The 25,440-nt window shown below is 43.2% G+C and overlaps 2 non-coding genes across 2 annotated transcripts; both read left to right on the forward strand.

Annotated features, from left to right (window-relative positions):
* Positions 1–8,843: 8,843 nt before the first annotated feature.
* Positions 8,844–8,916, forward strand: trnav-aac (transfer RNA valine (anticodon AAC)). The gene has a single exon. It is a non-coding gene; the product is annotated as a tRNA-Val (tRNA).
* A 2,158-nt stretch (positions 8,917–11,074) lies between these two features.
* trnav-cac (transfer RNA valine (anticodon CAC)) lies at positions 11,075–11,147 on the forward strand. Its single transcript has one exon. It is a non-coding gene; the product is annotated as a tRNA-Val (tRNA).
* The last annotated feature ends 14,293 nt before the right edge of the window (positions 11,148–25,440 follow it).

The following is a 25,440-nucleotide window of genomic DNA, read 5'->3' on the forward strand; positions in this document are numbered from 1 at the left end:
TGAACAGTTTATAGAATTTATGTTTTCCAAACAACATGCAGTATCACACTTTCAATTCTTAAATGACCACGTGGCACAGGTCCAGTGGAGGGCCCCTAAAGATTTCCCCACCAAACAGGGGAACGTTAATGTTTTCATAGCGGTTTTTACCACGGCTTACGCCCGGCTTGAACTGTACAACTTAATGGATCAGTTGCAGGAACGCACGCTCTATCATGATACTGACTCTGTAATCTTTGTCACCAGGCCAGGGGATTGGGTCCCTCCCCTCGGGGACTACCTTGGGGAGTTAACGAGCGAACTAGATCCTCAGGACCACATAGTGGAGTTTGTTTCAGGGGGTCCTAAGACTTACGCATACAGAACGGCTGCGGGTAAGACCTGTATGAAAGTTAAGGGTTTCACTCTGAAACATTGTAACAACAAGCTCATTAACATCAAGTCTCTGACGACCCTGGTAGAAAGTTTTGTAACCGAGAAAGACGCGCCTCCTCGTGAGATTATTACAGCCGGAAATCAGATCTATCGCAATAAAAAGGGGTACACGTTGGAAAATAGATCACTAAACAAACGGTTCAGGGTGGTGTACAATAAAAGAGTCTTGAAGACTGATTATACCACTCTGCCTTATGGATATTAGCGGTGGTTTTGATAACAGACTTCAACACCCTTTCTCCTGTATTATAGCCGGTCCCTCCAATTCGGGGAAGAGCTATCTTATAAAGAACATCATAGAAGATGTGGACGCAACCGTGTCCCAAGCTCTTGACAACATAGTGTGGCGTTACTCTTGCTGGCAACCTCTCTACGATGATTTGGCTTCGAAAAAAAATCTGAAATTTGTGCAAGGTCTCCCCGCCTCGTTGTGTGACGATGACTTGTTCCCGCCCGGTCAAACTAATCTAGTGATCCTTGATGACCTGATGGAGCAGGCCGGTGACAACAGTGAAGTGGAAAAAGCTTTCACAAAGTACACTCATCATAGGAATTTAAGTATTATTTATTTAGTTCAAAATCTATTTTTTCAAGGTAAAAAAAGCCGCACTATTAATTTAAATGCCAATTATATAATTATTTTTAAATACCCCAGAGATAAACTACAGGTCACCGTCTTGGCTCGTCAAATGTACCCTAACCAGACCAAGTTCTTTTTGGAGGCATTTGAGGATGCCTCCAAAAAACCCTACGGGTACTTGATTGCGGACTTAAAAGCACAAACCCCAGAAGACTTTCGCCTCAGAACAGGTTTGTGCCCGCCCGATTGGCCGGCAGTGTATGTGCTAAAGAAAAGGAAATAAATAAGAATGTCTGTTCGGATTAAAAGAAATCTGCCGCTTTTGCAAATGTTATTTGAGGGGAGCCCGCGCCATAGGAAAGCTGTGCTGGCAGGGGCCCCCTCGGATTTGATCGAGACCCTGTGTGAAATAGCTTTTAACATCTTACGCGGTAATATACCCCTAACCCCTTCTCAACATTCTAAACTCAAAAAACAAAAAGCGGTTATCAAGATCATCGCTAATAAGAAGTATTCTATTAAAAGAAAAAGAAAGAAGATTAATCAAACCGGGGGTTTTATAGGACCGCTGTTGAGCATAGCCGTGCCTTTCCTAACCAGTCTTCTAGCTTCCAGAGTGGGTTAATAATGGAATATGCTCAGAAAATTTTTTTGATCCCTCAGGAGCAGCTTGAGAAACTGAGAAAAAATGTTGTCGGGCCAGAGCCCATTAGACAAACGGCCGAAAACAACCTGGACTCTGAAATGAAAGCTATACAGGCCAGGGCCGATTTAAATCAGTATTCCAAAGCCCAGTTGTATACCAACACGTTACAGCGCTACCTCCGTCTGGTTAGACAGGGTGAAAAAGATCAAAACATTTTAACTTTAACCATGGCCTCTCAAGAAAATGGTTCTGGGGCTGATGCGGGGGGAACGGTTGATAAAGATGTTGCGGTGACCGAACCTGTTGAGAGTTCAGAGGGAGATGTTGTAACGGATGTTTTGAGAAACATGCCGGCCAGAAGCAAAAGACATGCAGAATATATCCTGCACAAAATGCTTCAGAAACCGCGGGTAACGGCTTGGAATGAACAGGGTGAATTTGTTTTTAAAGGACAACTGATCAAAGGTTCACACATGTTTGATTTGTTGAAGAGTGTCACTAGCACTAATAAGGTACCCGATAGTCGCCGACCTGTAGGCTGGAATGCTTTCCTACAGGCGATGGCCTGTCTGAACATGCCCCAATCCACAGTTCCTAACCAGGAAACGCGACAAAAAATCCGTCTGTGTAAAGAGGTGGAGCCTGATCTGACTCCGATATCTCATTACTCTGACCGTGCTGAGCGACCATCCTCAGGATCTATCCATCGTTGGGAAGCTTATTAATCTCATGTTTTTATTTGTCTCCCCTGTAAATAATGACCCGACAAACAATTTTTTATTTTATTTTTTTTATTTTCAAATGTTGTACATTTATTTATAACATAACCCCTGCTTTGTATAAGAATTGTGTTGAATAAAAACAAAACTAATGATTAAAAGGCTGTTTTCATTATTTTTTCACCTTAACACGCATGACATCTATTAAAATCCTCACAAGAACACCCCATCTGTATACATGGCTGGCTAGGGTCGTAAGTCATTGTGTTATAAGGGGGGGTCCACAGTGTCCTGACAAACTCTGCCACTTTTTTATCATTTTGGCCTAAATCCTCACTGTACAAGGCCATAATATCGGGGTATGACCTTCCTTTAGATCTATTATATAAGAAAAACACACAGTGTTGACCACAAGTGAAGGTCTGAAGACTTTGTACTTGACGACAGCTGTAAATGGTTTCTTGACAGTTGTTGAGCAGAAAGTTATTGATCTTCCGAGGGAAAGGTCTGAAATCTGGGGGGTTTCCATAGGAATCAAAAAATTCACCACGTTGGTCCTCCCTTAGATAAATAACCAGCCAATGTTCTCCGGGCATATTTTTAGGGTGTGTGTTGATTATGTACATTGCAGGTAAATTCTTGATCTTAAATTTAGGCAGCTGATCGCAGGCGTAGACTCCTTGAAACAGTTTCCGTGAGCCGGCCAGGGCATTCATGATGTGGTTGAGCTCTCTGGTGTTCATTTTAATAATAATCATACAGAACGTTTCTCCTCTGATGCACCTCAATAATGTTGTCAAACACAGCATACACGACCATATTTACAGTGCGTGGTAGAGGCTGCTTGAAACGCATCTCCAAACGCATATTGCCCGTCTTCATCAGTGAAAAATGTTGTCCACACTCTTCGTCAGGGGCCAGGTTGAAACCGTACAGGGTGTAACCGCTGCAGTATTCCCGGCGATCGATCAGCAGAGTTTGATCCTTGAGATGGCGACCCTTAGCCAGTACTAGACTGTAATATTCACGAACCGCATTGCCGTTTTCAAAGTCAGGTTGAAAAGGTCTGGATGGAACCTGCACACCATCGACGTACAATACTATAAATTCCACGTTATAATGTTTAAAGTTAAAGGGGTTCTTGTTGTAAACCCCGGTAAATGCATCATTATCCACAAGACCTATAATAACCTGTTTTGGGAGCTGTCCTAGAAACAGATTTTCCTGGTTCATCACCCGTGTCCCTGCGGGGATACTGTGGACTTTCATATAGACTCTTTCGATCGGGTACTCGGCGTTTGCCGTCATTAACGCCTGCGCGTGTCCTAGTTTAACCGCCGGGGAGACGGACACTTTTTTCACAAACAGCGAGGCCGATAATATGGTCAGTTTATATTTTTCCGTATCAGGGGTCATCAGACAAAAAGCACTTTTACTACGGATCATTTTAATTTTTATGTCTACCCCGTTGAGCATGAGTTTTTCTTGGAAAAATATGTCTGCATGGATATGCCCCATTAGCTCAAAGGTCCTCCCTTCTGTTGAAGAGGCAGTTCTTTTTTGCAAACCCTTATTGAGTCCCTCTGGATCCTTGTCGTCCATAGCTTCCGAGATGTCTTTGAAGAAAAGGCCGGGGCTGAACTGTTTGCTTAGGGTCTCCTCACTATAATTAAGTTTACACTCCATCATGGCTCTATAGGGGTAAGTATTGCTGCTTTGACTAATGAGCCGATCTCTTAGGGTCACATCCACCTGTGAAAACATGGTGGCCACCGGGTAATTGATGACCCCAGCGATGGCCGTCTTCTCGATTGCATCGCCATCCTAATCAGTCACTTTACAGTTCATTAAAATAAATGTGTTATTCAAATCAGTATAATCCTCGCCATTGCCAGCTATAAAAAACTCCAGAGGGGCCGTGTTTGAAATTGCAGATAGAGGGGGAATCTCTACATATATGATCTTATCTATACTCGTTTGAGTGTATGGAACTGTAAACAGATCCAGTTCTGATTTGACGCATACTTCCGATAGACTGTGGAAAAAAGACATGTTTAAAAGATGTATCCTGAGGCTCTATTTTTCTTTCTTTGAGACTTTCTTTTTGCAGGTTTTTTCTTGTGCTGCTTCCTTCTCCGAGTGTTTCCACGATATGTTGGAGAATGAGAGATTCTTCGTTTTTTGTTAGCCACGGATCTTCGTCGCCCTGGTGGACACATGCTGTTTCTTCTTTTACCCCCCCTCCTCGCCATTACCATGAGACCCGAACCCTCCTGATGCTCATGGCTAGCTGCCCGGTTCATAACATTGGTGAACACGTCACTAACAATATTTTTAGCCGCTGATTTCAAGTGGGGTCTGGCTATAGCAAAGCCTCTCTTAAGCAGGGGTACGGCCATTCTAAAGAGACCACGAAAGAGTCCTCCTAGACCGGCGCCATACATTGTGGGGGCTCCTACAAAACCGGGCAAGCCGTTCCATCTTGCATCTTGTAATAATCCACATAGGCGCTAGGATCTACATAACCCCTCGAGGTAGCCATTTTAATAATGTACACACTGTTTCAGGGGTCGAAAATGTAGTTTGACATTAACTTTACCGAAGCGGAAGGGTACGTTGATATTCTGATCCGATTTTACTTCGATCGTGATGTTGTCAAAGTGGGTCATTGAGACTGGTACGTAGTGTGGTTTGTCATAAGTAATTGTGACCATGTCATTGCTTTTACCTTTAATAAGTACATTTCTCAAAAGGGGGACATAACTATCCCAGACCCTCTGGTGGGTTATGATATCCGTATACACATAAAGAGTGTAAAAGCAGCCACACCACTTCTGAGAACCTGCTCTCTGTGTCAGAATAGAACCCTAATATACGCCCCAGTTGGCCGCTGGTTTGAATGCTAATACCTGGTTTTGACACCTTGTACACTCTGTTTTTAATAGGGTTGTAATATAGCTTGATGTTGGGGGTGCCTTCTGAGAACTGTTTATGCATCTCATCTAATATTTTATCCACATTGTCATAATAACCTCCTTGTATCGTGAATGTCCATTGACTCTTTTTAACATCATCAAAAATGGCGAAAGTGGCATCCTTATCTTGTAAAACAGCCCAAGTGTAAGGATACTGTATTTCCGCCAACCCCACTTCCCACGACCCCCTTAGATCTATAGATTTTCCAAATTCCAAATATTTCATTTTTAGGGTATATATCGAGAGAGGCGTTACTGGGTAGAGTCACGTAGAAGCCTCCTGATTCGATCTTGAGTATCGAAAGTAATGCCCCCAACACACCCGCGGGCATGTTGTTATAAGGATTGAATATCGCAAACCTGTTGTTCCGGGACCCAACTATTGAACTTTTCAGGCCATCCAAGCCATTTCATCAACACATATTTTTTCCGGTTCTGGGTTTTTTCAGCTAATATCTTTTCAACTCTGTATACACTGTCTTTACCCACAATAATTTTTTGTAACTCGGCTTCGTAAAACGTTCCTTCTATATTCTCCCCGTCATAGTCTTTTAACCGGTACACGGGGGGGTCTCTAGCCAACTGTTTGGTAACTGTAAAAGTACTCCTTAGCTTTGAAACGCGAACCACATCACAGATGTTGAACTTATAAGTAGTTTTTCCCTTCTTAATAAATGGTCCGTATAATTTTTTATAGACCTTAAAAGAATTACTTTGATCCACATCTATAGGCTTCATTTTAATACTGGTGTGATACCCTTGGTTGTAAGTATCGATAAAATCCTGAACTTTATCAAAATACTTGAACGTGTTGACCGCTGTAAAATATCTCCACATTTTGGTCTTTATGGTGCGGTTAAACCTCTCCACTACCGATGCCTTAAGCTCATTACCGGTGGTGAAATGATGTATTTTGTGTCTCTTCAGTAGATTCTGAAATTCTCTGTTGAGAAACTCTTTTCCTTTATCAGTCTGCAGTTTTTTAGGACATCGACCCTGGGACAATATATCCTCAAAGGCCCTTGTCACCGCCCGACCTGTTTTATTATGTAGAATGCGAGCCCAGGCATATTTTGATAACACATCGATACACATCAACATAAATTTGTGACCATTGTTATGTTTTGATAAATTTGACATATCGACTAGATCCATTTGCCATTGTGAGTCTATGTCAGTTGCATATACGCGGTTTCTTTTAAAGTTAATCCTGAGAGGTTTATGTAAGGTATAGGCGTCTTGTTCCCGTAACCATTCTGAAACAACCACATCATTAACCTTCACTCCGGCCTCAGCGAGTCCTCTTTGAAAACCCTTCTTACCCGCCAAACCCCCAATCTTGGCTGGGTTGTAGTATAGTTCCTGCATTTGGGGAGCTTGCCGAGTCATTCTGTCAAATAACCACACAGACCCACACTATGCGCAAAGTTTTTATACAAGGTTTTTTATTCAACTTCAGGAGAGCAGATACCCCTTTTTAGACATTTGAGAAAAGTATAACATACACAACAATTTTTTCTACGGTCCAGACAAAAAGAAATCAGATGATTGGTTACTTGATCTATATCAACAAATATACCTGTTTCTTTATCTTTTAGGCACACACCTCAGTTACATATGTAAATAAAACAACAATATGACCTATTTTAAAAGTAAACAGAGGTGTATTAAACATGCTCAGTAAAAGGTCATACAGATGTTGATGAAATGGCCTAATATCATTCTTGGCCCCCTTGAGCGCTTCATCCCAGTGTTCGTACCCCCCGGTCTTTGTTACAGCAGCCATTAACTTTTCCAGGTTTGAAAGTTGATCCTCATCGATGGTTAAATCTGTAGAGAAAAGGCTCGCGTTGGCTACTTTTCTGTCAAGCACATGGTGTAATAGCGCTCTCAGGTTAGCTGCAGAGTGTTGATGACAGAACCAGTTGCAGAAGCAGTCCAGGGTCTGAGGTCTTGGAGAGTAACCGCAGTCAAAGGGTTCCAGAGTGTATACAAAATCTGGGGAATAGAACCAGGGGTGATCCCGGGTTTGAAGAGGCCTGTAGAGCCTGTCGACGTCCGCAGCTTTCAGGTAAGACATTCTCTTTAATTTTCAACCATGATTGAATTGTTGCGCCTTTTATCCTATCTCTTCACTACGTCACGACACACCGCCCTCTTAGAAGAGAGTAGCCCCTGAGCCGTCAGACCCCCCTCCAAAACCCCACACGTCGTCTGTTTTATCATCGTCGTCGTCATTCAAGGGGGATATATAATCCATAATCCAGCATATTCTCCTTCTAACCAAATCCAGTTGCGAACATTTGGTCAAGATGTCAAAACCATCATTTATACAGTTTATGACCTCTTTCAAGAACGGCCAGTCCACGGCGTTAAACATAATTTCAGTAACCTGTTTTTCTGGATCCTCCACACCCCCTTCAATAGGGTTTGTAATCAGGGTACTGCTAAACAAAACCTTACGATCTGTAGTTAGAGATAGACTCTTCACCACTCTACCGTAGTTCTGCAAGCTTTCCCATTCACACCTTTCAAAACCCTGAGTCGGAGACTCCATTTCGCATTCTCTTGGACCCTCTTGCAAGCCTTCTAGAGTCTTATCCACAAGCCCCAGATCTCTCCAGGCCATCACCTTCAACCAGTCCTCATAAGAGTATTCAATTACCGTCTCAAAAGGTTCCAACGTACCCTCCTTCTCTCCCAAAGCAAAAAGCTCCACTCCAACATAGCTGGGATCCCTTTTAAAGCGGTAACCCCGTCGAGCCCCCCAGAACAACACCCAGGAGCATTCAATCTTCAAATTGGTGAGTACAGGAACCCTTGCCCGGGATTGTTTCTTGCGGGGTTTCATGTTGATGTCGCTGGACATGTTGAAGAAGCGGGATGTTTCTGATGCTGAGAATTAAAGAGGTATTGCCTAAAAGCAGCGCGGGTTCTTAAATAGAGAGGAGAGTTTCGGGGCGTTGCCTTCAGAGGGGTGGGGGTATTTATGGGTGGCCTTGATGTTCAGGGTTTTATGGGTGTACACTTTCTGACGGATATGACGTAGGAATAATTAAGGAAATAACTCTACCTAAAATCACGCCCCCCAATTATGACGTAGGAATATTAATAAGCTTAGGGCATACGTCATAACAAAATAGGCCGCGCCCAAAAAACCCTACTATCTACTCTTATGTAGTTGAAGGCGCAGTATAGCTCTGATAGTCTGGTGGTGACGGAAGACCACCAGCCGTTTGAACAAGCCATTCAGCATCACCTTGTTGGGCTAAGTGCAGGCACTGTCAGAGCGCAGGGCGTCCTGCCTTTGAAAGAGTTTCCGAAGTGTCCTGATGTGCCCTTTAGCAATGCCAAACAGGTCTGTGAAAATGGCATCCTTTCGCGGCACTTCAGACGCCATCTCACAGTCTAGCCGACCTGAAATGCCTGAGCCCGTTTTACCAGCAGGCTTCAACGGTAACCGTTTGAAGCAAGACGTGGCGGTGTCAGTTTCCGTAGTGTAGCGGTTATCACGTTCGCCTAACACGCGAAAGGTCCCCGGTTCGAAACCGGGCGGAAACAGCCTGCTGTGGGCCGGCCCTTTTCGTCCTGTTTGCCCTCGTGGTTCCCCGGAGGCGGTGGGTAGCTTTTCTTCATTGGAGTGCCCGAAATCGGTGCTCTCAGAGCGTCCGTCCGTCGACAGGTTGAAATTGTAAACGCTGGTGTAGCCACTTTTAATTAAAATCTGATGATGATGATGATGATGATGTTGTTGTTGTTGTTCTTGTTGTCATCGTGATCGCCGTCATTATTATTGTTAAAGTAAAGCAGTAGTTAGATTTGTTGCTACCGTAAGGTGTAGAAGGCACAATAGCTCTGTGATTGTCTGATGGTGGCACAAGACGAGCAGCAGCTGTTTGAACAAGCCATTGAGCATCACCTTGTTGGGGTAAGTGTAAGTCTTGTCATAGCTCAGGGCATTCTTCCTTTAAAAGAGTTTCCAAAGTGTCCTGATGTGCCCTTGAGCAATGCAATATAGGTCAGTGAAAATAGAAACCTTTATCTCACAGGCAGGCCCACGGGAAACGCCTGTGCGCGTTTTACCAGCCTGCTTCGATGGGAGCCAATCGAAACCCCAGGACAGGTTGGTTTCTGTAGTGTAGTGGCTATCATGTTCGCCTCACACGCGAAAAGTCCCTGGTTCGAAACTTGGCGGAAACAACCCGCGGTGCACGCGTGCCAGTGCCGTGTTACCCGTCCTCATCTCTCTGCCCCATGGCCGGCCGTCGTTTTCTCTTCCTCGGAGTGGCAAGAAATCCTGACCTTGAGAACAAATGATCGCAGAAGGGTAGCTTTGCGAGGCGCTGGAACTGACACTTTTAAAATCGATACATGTCGTTGCTGTTGCAATACGACCGTAGCAGGATCGGTGACATTGCTGTTACTCTTATGTAGTTGAAGGCACAAAATAGCTCTGATAGTCTGGTGGTGACGGAAGACCACCAGCCGTTTGAACAAGCCATTCAGCATCACCTTGTTGGGCTAAGTGCAGGCACTGTCTGATCGCAGGGCGTCCTGCCTTTGAAAGAGTTTCCGAAGTATCCCGAAATCGGTGCACTCAGAGCGTCCGTCCGTCGACAGGTTGAAATTGTAAACGCTGGTGTAGCCACTTTTAATTAAAATCTGATGATGATGATGATGTTGTTGTTGTTCTTGTTGATGTTGTTGTTGTTGTTGTTGTTCTTGTTGTCGTCGTAGTCGCCGTCATTATTAATGTTAAAGTAAAGCAGTAGTTAGATTTGTTGCTACCGTAAGGTGTAGAAGGCACAATAGCTCTGTGATTGTCTGATGGTGGCACAAGACGAGCAGCAGCTGTTTGAACAAGCCATTGAGCATCACCTTGTTGGGGTAAGTGTAAGTCTTGTCATTGCTCAGGGCGTTCTTCCTTTGAAAGAGTTTCCAAAGTGTCCTGATGTGCCCTTGAGCAATGCAAAATAGGTCAGTGAAAATAGAAACCTTTATCTCACAGGCTGGCCCACGGGAAACGCCTGTGTGCATTTTACCAGCCGGCTTCGATAGGAGTTATTCGAAACACCAGGACGGGTTGGTTTCCGTAGTGTAGTGGCTATCACGTTCGCCTAACGCACGAAAGGTCCCCGGTTTGAAACCGGGCGGAAAGAGCCTGCTGTGGGCCGGCCCTTTTCGTCCTGCTTGCCCTCGTGGTTCCCCGGAGGTGGTAGGTGGCTTTCCTTCATTGGAGTTCCCGAAATTGTTGGACTCAGAGCGTCCGTCCGTCGACAGGTTGAAATTGTAAACGCTGGTGTAGCCACTTTTAATTAAAATCTGATGATGATGTTATTGTTGTTGTTGTTGTTGTTGTTGTTCTTGTTTTTCTTTTTGTCGTCGTGGTCGCCGTCATTATTATTGTTAAAGTAAAGCTACCGTAAGGTGTAGAAGGCACAATAGCTCTGTGATTGTCTGATGGTGGCACAAGACGAGCAGCAGCTGTTTGAACAAGCCATTGAGCATCACCTTGTTGGGGTAAGTGTAAGTCTTGTCATAGCTCAGGGCGTTCTTCCTTTGAAAGAGTTTCCAAAGTGTCCTGATGTGTCCTTGAGCAATGCAAAATAGGTCAGTGAAAATAGAAACCTTTATCTCACAGGCTGGCCCACGGGAAACGCCTGTGCGCGTTTTACCAGCCGGCTTCGATGGGAGCCATTCGAAACACCAGGACAGGTCGGTTTCCGTAGTGTAGTGGCTATCACGTTCGCCTCACACGCGAAAGGTCCCTGGTTCGAAACCGGGCGGAAACAACCCGCGGTGCACGCGTGCTAGTGCCGTGTTATCTGTCCCTGTAACGCGGCCGGCCATCCCTCGGAGTGTCAAGAAATCCTGACCTTGAGAACAAACAATCACAGAAGGGTAGCTTTGCGAGGCGCTGGAACTGACAGTTTTAAAATCGATACATGTTGTTGCTGTTACAATACGACCGTAGCAGGATCGGCGACATTGCTGTTACTCTTATGAGTAGATAGTAGGGTTTTATGGGCGCGGCCTATTTTGTTATGACGTATGCCCTAAGCTTATTAATATTCCTACGTCATAATTGGGAGGCGTGATTTTAGGTAGAGTTATTTCCTTAATTATTCCTACGTCATATCCGTCAGAAAGTGTACACCCATAAAACCCTGAACAACAAGGCCGCCCATAACCTGTTGTTCTTGTTTTTCTTGTTGGTCAACTGTAGAGTGTGAATGGGTCGGCTCTTCCTGTAGTGGTTGGGGGTCTTTTTTAAATATACATGTAATGGTTTAGTAAATCTAAACCGTTATAAGATCAACAAGTTCTGTTGTCTGTAATGGTCCCAGGTCTTAACAATGCCAGTTTTGAATAGTGCGTTTATCATATTCACACTGTCTCTGTCTGTCTCTCTCTCTCTCTCGCCCAATCATTTTATAAGATCAACAAGTTCTGTTGTCTGTTATGATCCCAGGTCCTAACAATGCCTGTTTTGCATAGGGTACTTATGTTATCCACACTGTATCTGGCTCTGTCTCTCCCCTCAAATTTAATAAAAAATAAAATTAAAAAAGAGGGTGTGTGTGTGGGTGTTTGTGTGTATAGGTTAATTGTTTTTGTAAAAAAAAAAAAAAAAAGCTGTGGTTATATTTTATCTCTCACATAATGTGTTCAGTCGTTTTACTTAAATACATTCTAGGGTCTTAAAGCTCATAAGAGTTAGACTTAAGATAAGGATATGCTTTTAAGGTATTTTAGCAGTCTCAATCCCTGATGATAAGGAATCGTTTAAAAAATAAAAACAACTGATCACTCAATGCTAAATAGATCACAACACTCAAGGCTAAATCACTCACACCATGGGTGGCGGGGGTGGGCTCAGACAACAGTACGTATGGCATGTGGTATCAAAACATTCAGAATACTTTTAACCTATATAATTTATAAGCTTTGTAAAATAAACCCAAATATCTCTTTTGCGGGGATAAACGCTGTTCTGAGTAGTTTGTGACTTGTTTAATACCAAACAAAGCATCGCTATTAAAAAAAAAAAAAAAATCACTGTAAAAGCGCTAGTTATTTTAGATATTTATAGTTAGTTTCTTGGCTCAGGTTGTTTTTTAGCGCTTATAAAGGCCTGCAATATTCTTAGTGGTTTGTTGACTATAGGTCTTGATGCACAAAGGCCAGACCAGAACAATGCCTTACAAGCAGATCCGGCATGTGGCCATCAGTATAAGTATGAAGGTCTGGTCTTCAGCTCGACAGACTCATACTGACCTTTCGATTTAAGACTAAAGATCAACAATGTCCGGAAACAACATCAGCGACTTCGATTTAAACGAGTTTTTAGGCAAGTCTTCAGATTATTTTCATTGACTCAGAGCGTGTTGTGTGCATGTATTGTAAATAAGGCTATAACATCTGTTTTAAGTTCTGTGAAATTATTTTTCAGCCAGTCAACAGGAGTTAATTCCCAACGCTGAGGAGATCATCTGGAACAACGACGGTAAGATTTTTGTGTTTGCGCTCATGGGTTCTTATGTATGGGTGTGTGTGGTTTTGAAGCGGCTCATTAGAGTTATGAAAACGTTTTAATATATATTAATGCCGGTCTCTTTAATTACACAGAAACTATCGAAAGGCCTATGATTAATGTCTCGACCAAGAGAAGTGGTTGTCCCTAGACAGGCTGTCTGCCGACCGGGTAAGAACTAAACCCCTGTTTGTTTGTATAACGTTTCTGTAAGATGTTTGAGTCCAGTTTTGTTAATTTAAAAAAAATTATCCTGTCTAACAGTATTAAGAAACGTGGTTCGAGACAACGAAAGGCCTTCCACATCGAGGGCTTGTTTCGTTTTACCTTCGAGAACCGTAACCTTTCAAGAATCTCAATGGCCCTCAGCCCCGGTATCTGATAGCTGTGAGTATATGTCTGCAGCCTGTAAGAGGTTAAAGCTTTTTATAAAGCGGTGTGGTTAAAGGTTAAACATGTCTCTTACCTTCACAGCGGTGCAAAAAGCTAAACCAGCCGAAAAACATAAGAAATGATTATTCTGTGGAGGTAAGTAAGATCTTTCAAACTTTAATGTTTTTAAAAGGGCTTTGTTTGCCCGTTGAGGGCTAATATTTAAGCGATGGGTGACCGTTTCCTGTAGGGCGGGGGGTTCTGGGAAAGATCTTTAGAAGTCCGGACAGGTCTAGGCTTGTTTCTGGGGAACGTGTTTAGAAATGACCGATTGCCATATCGTCTGGTTAGGAAGTAAAGCCGTCCGAAAGGGTTTAGTAAGTTGTTTGGCTTATCTCCCGCTATTATACTTCTGTTTTAAAGTGGTTGTAGGAAAAGGCTTGAAGGTGTTCATTGTATTTAATATTTAAACAGATCGTGAAAACGTTTGTGAAACAGGAAGTCCCGGGATCAGGAAGCGTTTACACTTGGAAGGTTCGTTTAAAAATGAAATGTTGTTGTGTGTGTGTGTGTTTTATTAACAATATTACAGTTTTTAAAGAAACATTTAATAAAACAGTTTATTTACAGCGGCTTCTCTGTTTTACATTTATTATCAAGTCCTAATAAATATATTGTCTGTAAATAATAAGGCGTTGTAGTGAATGTCTAAGGCTATTTTCAAAGGTCTAAAAAAGCTAAAGGTTTTGAATGTCCTGGACATGTTGTTTTAAGTTTGATTTCTGTCGCCGTTTAAAGATGTAAATGTAATGTATATTTTTATTCTTCCCAAGACTCTTGGGATAGTCATTCTGTGGATGAGCTATTGAGGACAATTACCCCGTCTAAGTGGGATCAAACATCTTCCCCGGTGAGATCACCGAGAGGATCCCCCACGGTGGTCTTGGAGACCCCCCAACATCTACTCAGGCCACAGCCTTCTGGGGGTAATTCAACACCCCAGATTCAGCCCGCCGCATTGTCGGGCGGAACAAATACAGGCATCCAACAACCTCAGGGGTCGCCGTCAGTCAGGGCTGACACACCACCCAACGACGGCCTGGTTTCAACATCGTCCCCCCAGACCCGTTTCTTGGCTACAGAAACGCGGAACAGTACCCTGCGCTTGGCCAGGGTGTTACCGCAAAGGCCTTCTTGGTCTCCGTCCATGAGTATACGCTCGCTCCCTGCCTCCTTCGACTGAGATTTACCGGAGCGACCATCCTTTGAAGCTGAGCCAGGCCACCAGCCCCCGGAGCTACTTCCTGAAGGTTGGCATGAGTTGCTACATACTTTGTTACAAAATCAAAGACTTGTGTTAGTGGGGCAAAACCTGGTGATAGAGAGCCAAAACACCCTTATTAATACCCTTACTAACGAATTGTACCGTATTTAATGTTTTAATAGACACAAAACGCCTTACTATTGTGGGTTGTTGGAAAAATAAAAAATAAATTAAAAAATGTCCTGACTTGGTAAAAGAACTCACAAACTAAAGGATTATGAACAAGCTAGGGCCCCAAAAAGACCTTCCCGAGAGAACATCCCCGGCCCTGTTGTGAACTCCTCTGATGTCCCAATGAACCTGGAACTATTACAAATGATAAATAATTTAAATAACCCCCAATTACCACCGATAGAATGTGAATTAACAGACTTACCGGTGAACCCCGACCTGTTACAGATGGTCAATGATCTAAATAACCACCTCCCACCGGTAGCGCTTATAGAGGTTCACCCCCTAGTTCACCCCGATTTGTTTGAAATGGTGGAGGCTTTGGAGGAGCTACCCCGACCAAATTCTGCCCCTATTATAAATGATTTGAGACAATTAGAACACAGGATGGCGGCAGAAGCAGCCATCACTATAGAGGAGGGTCTTGACATTAACCGGTTGGATATCTTTGAAGGACTTTTACAGGCTTTAAATGAGCCTCCTCAAAAAGGGGGTTTTGTAGATGTCAGCAGTGGGGGTGTTCGGAATGTGGAGGGTTCTGAGACTGATAAGGCTGTGGAGGTCATGCTCTGTGAGAATGTAGGGGGTGAAGGCTATGTTCAAAATGATGATGTGTCCAAGAGTACCAGTGATCCCGTGATTATAGATAGACCGGCCTATAACAATTTTGAAATGATTCAGCGTTTTAATTTTGCAGAACTTTTAAATTGTGACAATTATGCAGAAATATTTGTCAACATACACGAGGCCTTGCAGAAAATGCTTGAACAGGTTGCTGAAAGGGTCAGACCTCGAGATGTTGTACAGTTAGAACTCAGAGGGGATGATTTGTTTAGCAACCTATCTGTAATGCTGAGTGGAGATAATTTAGATGTCTGGCTAAAATCGAAGCGTTATTGCAAAGTAACGCAGCCATCTTAGCTGATGAAAGTCTGTCTCTGGTAATGAATGTGGTTCGTAACCCTGAGGGTGGGGCGCTTAGAAGACTGTCGAAATGCTTGAAGAACGACATAATTAGGACCAAGCTCAGGCAATTAGTGGTGAGTTCCAGTGGGGACAATAAGCTCTGTTTTGCTTACAGTTTAATAAAACTACTCACCCCCGACATGCCTGAACCCCAAGCTCTGCAAGAGGCTTTAATGCTTCATCAGAGGGCCGGCTTAAACTCTCAACAGATGGTTGCCTTTTCAGACATCACCAAGTTTGAGGAGTTGTTGTCTTTAAAAATTGTTGTGTGGTACCGTTGTGAGGTAAAGGAAGTATTTGTGAAATTTCAGACACATCCTGAAACCCATACACAGACACTGTTTCTCTTCCTAAGTGATAGTCATTACTTTGGAATAAAGAGTTTGACGGCTTTTTTGGGTTGTTCGTATGTTTGTCATTGGTGTTATAAGGCCTTCAATGATAAGCTTAAGCACCGCTGTGACGGTTACTGTAACGTCTGTTTCAATCCGCAATGTCGTAAGGGTTTGGCCCCTACCATCCGATGTAAAGATTGCTTAAGGATTTGTCTCTCAGCGTTCTGTTTTTCCGAGCATAAGGTACAGAGGGCCGCTGCTGAGGGGGTTAAAAAACGGAGTTATTGTGATCAAACTAAATATTGCCCGCAGTGTTGCCTCCAGTACCGTTTTCATGAGGTTAAACCACACAAATGTCTGGAGCCGAGATGCAGGATCTGTAATGCTGATTTAACCCCGGGGTCCGAACACCAGTGCTTTATTCAGCCGGTTAAAAAGGAGCCGCCGCACAACCGGTATGTCTTTTTTGCTTTTGAATGCCGGCAAGAAAACGGGGTCCACGTTGCTAATTATATACACTGTATTGACATGTTGGATCGTGAGTGGTCAGCTAGCGGTGAGAGTTGTGTCAGGGATTTCTTTACGCGGTATCGCGGTCCAAAATACCTCAATTACACATTTATTGCCCACAATGCTAAGGGTTATGATTCTTACATTTTGATGAAGTATCTGGTGGAAAATGGGGTGACCCCAAAAATAATAGCTCAGGGTAGCAAGATCATGTGTTTCACCGACGAAGCTTTCAACTAACGTTACATAGACTCGTTAAATTTCCTCCCCATGAAATTGAGCGCTTTGCCTAAGGCTCTGGGTTTTGAGGCTCAGAAGAAAGGTTGGTTCTGCCATTTTTTTAATACTAAGGACACTCAAAATTATCGAGGGTCCTACCCGCCCGCCTCTTATTATGGGGTTGATACTATGATGTCTCATGAGAGGGAGGAATTCTTTAAATGGTACAATACGGTTAAGGGAGGTGTTTTTGATTTCCGAGAAGAGATGGCCGCTTATTGTAAAAATGATGTGGTGATCCTTAAAGAAGCCTGTGTGCGTTTCTGCGCCGAGGTTATCAACACATCGGGTCTCGACCCTTTGCAAAGTGTGACCATAGCGTCTCTCTGCATGAAAATGTATCGGTCCAATTTCTTGCAGAAAAACACTATAGCGGTCACCACTTCTGACAACTATCGTGCTAGACAAAATAACTTTTCGACTGTCTCCATACAGTGGCTGGAATACCTGAGTGCCCGGGATAACATCTTCATCAGACATGCTTTAAATCAAGGGGAAGTCAAAATGGGGCCTTACTACTTAGACGGTTTTAGCAACGTGTCCGGGCGGCGTACCGCTTATGAGTTTGCTGGTTGTATTTACCATGGCTGTCCTCAGTGCTTCGACCCAAACACCTTTAACCCCGTAACACAAAAACTCTGCGGTGATATGTACTATGATTTCCAGGAACGAATTGAAACTTTAAAAAACACCTATGGTTTGAACGTGCTGGTGATTTGGGAACACGAGTGGACGACCCTGAAGCAACAGGATGCGGGGGTACAACGGTTTATGGAAACCTTGGACTTTCCTGAACGTCTAGAGCCCCGGGATGCGTTATTTGGGGGTCGTACCAACGCCCTCTGTTTACATTATGAGGTAAAGGAGGGTGAGAGAGTAGATTACTATGATTTCACCAGTCTGTACCCTTATGTCAACAAGACCAAAATGTACCCGGTGGGGCGTCCAACCATTGTTTATCGTGACTTTCTCGAAATCGGACATTACTTTGGTTTGATCAAAGTCACCATGTACCCTCCTCGCGAGCTGTTCTTACCCGTGTTGCCTTACAGGTGTTCGGGAAAATTGATGTTCCCTCTGTGTAGAACGTGTGTGGAAACTGAAAATCAAACTACCTCTTGTCTGCACAGTGATGAAGAGAGAGCGCTGACGGGTGTCTGGTGTAGCATTGAGCTTGACAAGGCGGTGGAGAAAGGTTACAGAGTCGGTAAGGTGTATGAGGTTTGGCATTTTTCTGAAAAACCTGATACTCTTTTTGCTGATTACATTATGACCCATCTGAAAGGGAAACAGGAGGCATCGGGCTATCCCTCATGGTGTGTTGACTCCGCGGCCAAAGAGCGATACGTTCAGCAATATTTTGAAAAGGAAGGGATCCGTCTAGAGCCGGGGAACATAACTGTAAACCCCGCCAAGAGACAAATGTCCAAACTGATTTTAAACAGTCTGTGGGGTAAGTTTGGGGAAAGAAATTACCGTCTAAACACAACCTTGATTAAAACCCCTGAACAGTTTATAGAATTTATGTTTTCCAAACAACATGCAGTATCACACTTTCAATTCTTAAATGACCACGTGGCACAGGTCCAGTGGAGGGCCCCTAAAGATTTCCCCACCAAACAGGGGAACGTTAATGTTTTCATAGCGGTTTTTACCACGGCTTACGCCCGGCTTGAACTGTACAACTTAATGGATCAGTTGCAGGAACGCACGCTCTATCATGATACTGACTCTGTAATCTTTGTCACCAGGCCAGGGGATTGGGTCCCTCCCCTCGGGGACTACCTTGGGGAGTTAACGAGCGAACTAGATCCTCAGGACCACATAGTGGAGTTTGTTTCAGGGGGTCCTAAGACTTACGCATACAGAACGGCTGCGGGTAAGACCTGTATGAAAGTTAAGGGTTTCACTCTGAACCATTGTAACAACAAGCTCATTAACATCAAGTCTCTGACGACCCTGGTAGAAAGTTTTGTAACCGAGAAAGACGCGCCTCCTCGTGAGATTATTACAGCCGGAAATCAGATCTATCGCAATAAAAAGGGGTACACGTTGGAAAATAGATCACTAAACAAACGGTTCAGGGTGGTGTACAATAAAAGAGTCTTGAAGACTGATTATACCACTCTGCCTTATGGATATTAGCGGTGGTTTTGATAACAGACTTCAACACCCTTTCTCCTGTATTATAGCCGGTCCCTCCAATTCGGGGAAGAGCTATCTTATAAAGAACATCATAGAAGATGTGGACGCAACCGTGTCCCAAGCTCTTGACAACATAGTGTGGCGTTACTCTTGCTGGCAACCTCTCTACGATGATTTGGCTTCGAAAAAAAATAATCTGAAATTTGTGCAAGGTCTCCCCGCCTCGTTGTGTGACGATGACTTGTTCCCGCCCGGTCAAACTAATCTAGTGATCCTTGATGACCTGATGGAGCAGGCCGGTGACAACAGTGAAGTGGAAAAAGCTTTCACAAAGTACACTCATCATAGGAATTTAAGTATTATTTATTTAGTTCAAAATCTATTTTTTCAAGGTAAAAAAAGCCGCACTATTAATTTAAATGCCAATTATATAATTCTTTTTAAATACCCCAGAGATAAACTACAGGTCACCGTCTTGGCTCGTCAAATGTACCCTAACCAGACCAAGTTCTTTTTGGAGGCATTTGAGGATGCCACCAAAAAACCCTACGGGTACTTGATTGCGGACTTAAAAGCACAAACCCCAGAAGACTTTCGCCTCAGAACAGGTTTGTGCCCGCCCGATTGGCCGGCAGTGTATGTGCTAAAGAAAAGGAAATAAATAAGAATGTCTGTTCGGATTAAAAGAAATCTGCCGCTTTTGCAAATGTTATTTGAGGGGAGCCCGCGCCATAGGAAAGCTGTGCTGGCAGGGGCCCCCTCGGATTTGATCGAGACCCTGTGTGAAATAGCTTTTAACATCTTACGCGGTAATATACCCCTAACCCCTTCTCAACATTCTAAACTCAAAAAACAAAAAGCGGTTATCAAGATCATCGCTAATAAGAAGTATTCTATTAAAAGAAAAAGAAAGAAGATTAATCAAACCGGGGGTTTTATAGGACCGCTGTTGAGCATAGCCGTGCCTTTCCTAACCAGTCTTCTAGCTTCCAGAGTGGGTTAATAATGGAATATGCTCAGAAAATTTTTTTGATCCCTCAGGAGCAGCTTGAGAAACTGAGAAAAAATGTTGTCGGGCCAGAGCCCATTAGACAAACGGCCGAAAACAACCTGGACTCTGAAATGAAAGCTATACAGGCCAGGGCCGATTTAAATCAGTATTCCAAAGCCCAGTTGTATACCAACACGTTACAGCGCTACCTCCGTCTGGTTAGACAGGGTGAAAAAGATCAAAACATTTTAACTTTAACCATGGCCTCTCAAGAAAATGGTTCTGGGGCTGATGCGGGGGGAACGGTTGATAAAGATGTTGCGGTGACCGAACCTGTAGAGAGTTCAGAGGGAGATGTTGTAACGGATGTTTTGAGAAACATGCCGGCCAGAAGCAAAAGACATGCAGAATATATCCTGCACAAAATGGTTCAGAAACCGCGGGTAACGGCTTGGAATGAACAGGGTGAATTTGTTTTTAAAGGACAACTGATCAAAGGTTCACACATGTTTGATTTGTTGAAGAGTGTCACTAGCACTAATAAGGTACCCGATAGTCGCCGACCTGTAGGCTGGAATGCTTTCCTACAGGCGATGGCCTGTCTGAACATGCCCCAATCCACAGTTCCTAACCAGGAAACGCGACAAAAAATCCGTCTGTGTAAAGAGGTGGAGCCTGATCTGACTCCGATATCTCATTACTCTGACCGTGCTGAGCGACCATCCTCAGGATCTATCCATCGTTGGGAAGCTTATTAATCTCATGTTTTTATTTGTCTCCCCTGTAAATAATGACCCGACAAACAATTTTTTATTTTATTTTTTTTATTTTCAAATGTTGTACATTTATTTATAACATAACCCCTGCTTTGTATAAGAATTGTGTTGAATAAAAACAAAACTAATGATTAAAAGGCTGTTTTCATTATTTTTTCACCTTAACACGCATGACATCTATTAAAATCCTCACAAGAACACCCCATCTGTATACATGTCTGGCTAGGGTCGTAAGTCATTGTGTTATAAGGGGGGGTCCACAGTGTCCTGACAAACTCTGCCACTTTTTTATCATTTTGGCCTAAATCCTCACTGTACAAGGCCATAATATCGGGGTATGACCTTCCTTTAGATCTATTATATAAGAAAAACACACAGTGTTGACCACAAGTGAAGGTCTGAAGACTTTGTACTTGACGACAGCTGTAAATGGTTTCTTGACAGTTGTTGAGCAGAAAGTTATTGATCTTCCGAGGGAAAGGTCTGAAATCTGGGGGGTTTCCATAGGAATCAAAAAATTCACCACGTTGGTCCTCCCTTAGATAAATAACCAGCCAATGTTCTCCGGGCATATTTTTAGGGTGTGTGTTGATTATGTACATTGCAGGTAAATTCTTGATCTTAAATTTAGGCAGCTGATCGCAGGCGTAGACTCCTTGAAACAGTTTCCGTGAGCCGGCCAGGGCATTCATGATGTGGTTGAGCTCTCTGGTGTTCATTTTAATAATAATCATACAGAACGTTTCTCCTCTGATGCACCTCAATAATGTTGTCAAACACAGCATACACGACCATATTTACAGTGCGTGGTAGAGGCTGCTTGAAACGCATCTCCAAACGCATATTGCCCGTCTTCATCAGTGAAAAATGTTGTCCACACTCTTCGTCAGGGGCCAGGTTGAAACCGTACAGGGTGTAACCGCTGCAGTATTCCCGGCGATCGATCAGCAGAGTTTGATCCTTGAGATGGCGACCCTTAGCCAGTACTAGACTGTAATATTCACGAACCGCATTGCCGTTTTCAAAGTCAGGTTGAAAAGGTCTGGATGGAACCTGCACACCATCGACGTACAATACTATAAATTCCACGTTATAATGTTTAAAGTTAAAGGGGTTCTTGTTGTAAACCCCGGTAAATGCATCATTATCCACAAGACCTATAATAACCTGTTTTGGGAGCTGTCCTAGAAACAGATTTTCCTGGTTCATCACCCGTGTCCCTGCGGGGATACTGTGGACTTTCATATAGACTCTTTCGATCGGGTACTCGGCGTTTGCCGTCATTAACGCCTGCGCGTGTCCTAGTTTAACCGCCGGGGAGACGGACACTTTTTTCACAAACAGCGAGGCCGATAATATGGTCAGTTTATATTTTTCCGTATCAGGGGTCATCAGACAAAAAGCACTTTTACTACGGATCATTTTAATTTTTATGTCTACCCCGTTGAGCATGAGTTTTTCTTGGAAAAATATGTCTGCATGGATATGCCCCATTAGCTCAAAGGTCCTCCCTTCTGTTGAAGAGGCCGTTCTTTTTTGCAAACCCTTATTGAGTCCCTCTGGATCCTTGTCGTCCATAGCTTCCGAGATGTCTTTGAAGAAAAGGCCGGGGCTGAACTGTTTGCTTAGGGTCTCCTCACTATAATTAAGTTTACACTCCATCATGGCTCTATAGGGGTAAGTATTGCTGCTTTGACTAATGAGCCGATCTCTTAGGGTCACATCCACCTGTGAAAACATGGTGGCCACCGGGTAATTGATGACCCCAGCGATGGCCGTCTTCTCGATTGCATCGCCATCCTAATCAGTCACTTTACAGTTCATTAAAATAAATGTGTTATTCAAATCAATATAATCCTCGCCATTGCCAGCTATAAAAAACTCCAGAGGGGCCGTGTTTGAAATTGCAGATAGAGGGGGAATCTCTACATATATGATCTTATCTATACTCGTTTGAGTGTATGGAACTGTAAACAGATCCAGTTCTGATTTGACGCATACTTCCGATAGACTGTGGAAAAAAGACATGTTTAAAAGATGTATCCTGAGGCTCTATTTTTCTTTCTTTGAGACTTTCTTTTTGCAGGTTTTTTCTTGTGCTGCTTCCTTCTCCGAGTGTTTCCACGATATGTTGGAGAATGAGAGATTCTTCGTTTTTTGTTAGCCACGGATCTTCGTCGCCCTGGTGGACACATGCTGTTTCTTCTTTTACCCCCCTCCTCGCCATTACCATGAGACCCGAACCCTCCTGATGCTCATGGCTAGCTGCCCGGTTCATAACATTGGTGAACACGTCACTAACAATATTTTTAGCCGCTGATTTCAAGTGGGGTCTGGCTATAGCAAAGCCTCTCTTAAGCAGGGGTACGGCCATTCTAAAGAGACCACGAAAGAGTCCTCCTAGACCGGCGCCATACATTGTGGGGGCTCCTACAAAACCGGGCAAGCCGTTCCATCTTGCATCTTGTAATAATCCACATAGGCGCTAGGATCTACATAACCCCTCGAGGTAGCCATTTTAATAATGTACACACTGTTTCAGGGGTCGAAAATGTAGTTTGACATTAACTTTACCGAAGCGGAAGGGTACGTTGATATTCTGATCCGATTTTACTTCGATCGTGATGTTGTCAAAGTGGGTCATTGAGACTGGTACGTAGTGTGGTTTGTCATAAGTAATTGTGACCATGTCATTGCTTTTACCTTTAATAAGTACATTTCTCAAAAGGGGGACATAACTATCCCAGACCCTCTGGTGGGTTATGATATCCGTATACACATAAAGAGTGTAAAAGCAGCCACACCACTTCTGAGAACCTGCTCTCTGTGTCAGAATAGAACCCTAATATACGCCCCAGTTGGCCGCTGGTTTGAATGCTAATACCTGGTTTTGACACCTTGTACACTCTGTTTTTAATAGGGTTGTAATATAGCTTGATGTTGGGGGTGCCTTCTGAGAACTGTTTATGCATCTCATCTAATATTTTATCCACATTGTCATAATAACCTCCTTGTATCGTGAATGTCCATTGACTCTTTTTAACATCATCAAAAATGGCGAAAGTGGCATCCTTATCTTGTAAAACAGCCCAAGTGTAAGGATACTGTATTTCCGCCAACCCCACTTCCCACGACCCCCTTAGATCTATAGATTTTCCAAATTCCAAATATTTCATTTTTAGGGTATATATCGAGAGAGGCGTTACTGGGTAGAGTCACGTAGAAGCCTCCTGATTCGATCTTGAGTATCGAAAGTAATGCCCCCAACACACCCGCGGGCATGTTGTTATAAGGATTGAATATCGCAAACCTGTTGTTCCGGGACCCAACTATTGAACTTTTCAGGCCATCCAAGCCATTTCATCAACACATATTTTTTCCGGTTCTGGGTTTTTTCAGCTAATATCTTTTCAACTCTGTATACACTGTCTTTACCCACAATAATTTTTTGTAACTCGGCTTCGTAAAACGTTCCTTCTATATTCTCCCCGTCATAGTCTTTTAACCGGTACACGGGGGGGTCTCTAGCCAACTGTTTGGTAACTGTAAAAGTACTCCTTAGCTTTGAAACGCGAACCACATCACAGATGTTGAACTTATAAGTAGTTTTTCCCTTCTTAATAAATGGTCCGTATAATTTTTTATAGACCTTAAAAGAATTACTTTGATCCACATCTATAGGCTTCATTTTAATACTGGTGTGATACCCTTGGTTGTAAGTATCGATAAAATCCTGAACTTTATCAAAATACTTGAACGTGTTGACCGCTGTAAAATATCTCCACATTTTGGTCTTTATGGTGCGGTTAAACCTCTCCACTACCGATGCCTTAAGCTCATTACCGGTGGTGAAATGATGTATTTTGTGTCTCTTCAGTAGATTCTGAAATTCTCTGTTGAGAAACTCTTTTCCTTTATCAGTCTGCAGTTTTTTAGGACATCGACCCTGGGACAATATATCCTCAAAGGCCCTTGTCACCGCCCGACCTGTTTTATTATGTAGAATGCGAGCCCAGGCATATTTTGATAACACATCGATACACATCAACATAAATTTGTGACCATTGTTATGTTTTGATAAATTTGACATATCGACTAGATCCATTTGCCATTGTGAGTCTATGTCAGTTGCATATACGCGGTTTCTTTTAAAGTTAATCCTGAGAGGTTTATGTAAGGTATAGGCGTCTTGTTCCCGTAACCATTCTGAAACAACCACATCATTAACCTTCACTCCGGCCTCAGCGAGTCCTCTTTGAAAACCCTTCTTACCCGCCAAACCCCCAATCTTGGCTGGGTTGTAGTATAGTTCCTGCATTTGGGGAGCTTGCCGAGTCATTCTGTCAAATAACCACACAGACCCACACTATGCGCAAAGTTTTTATACAAGGTTTTTTATTCAACTTCAGGAGAGCAGATACCCCTTTTTAGACATTTGAGAAAAGTATAACATACACAACAATTTTTTCTACGGTCCAGACAAAAAGAAATCAGATGATTGGTTACTTGATCTATATCAACAAATATACCTGTTTCTTTATCTTGTAGGCACACACCTCAGTTACATATGTAAATAAAACAACAATATGACCTATTTTAAAAGTAAACAGAGGTGTATTAAACATGCTCAGTAAAAGGTCATACAGATGTTGATGAAATGGCCTAATATCATTCTTGGCCCC

The sequence above is a fragment of the Amia ocellicauda genome (assembly GCF_036373705.1).
Source record: "Amia ocellicauda isolate fAmiCal2 chromosome 11 unlocalized genomic scaffold, fAmiCal2.hap1 SUPER_11_unloc_1, whole genome shotgun sequence".
NCBI lineage: Eukaryota > Metazoa > Chordata > Actinopteri > Amiiformes > Amiidae > Amia > Amia ocellicauda.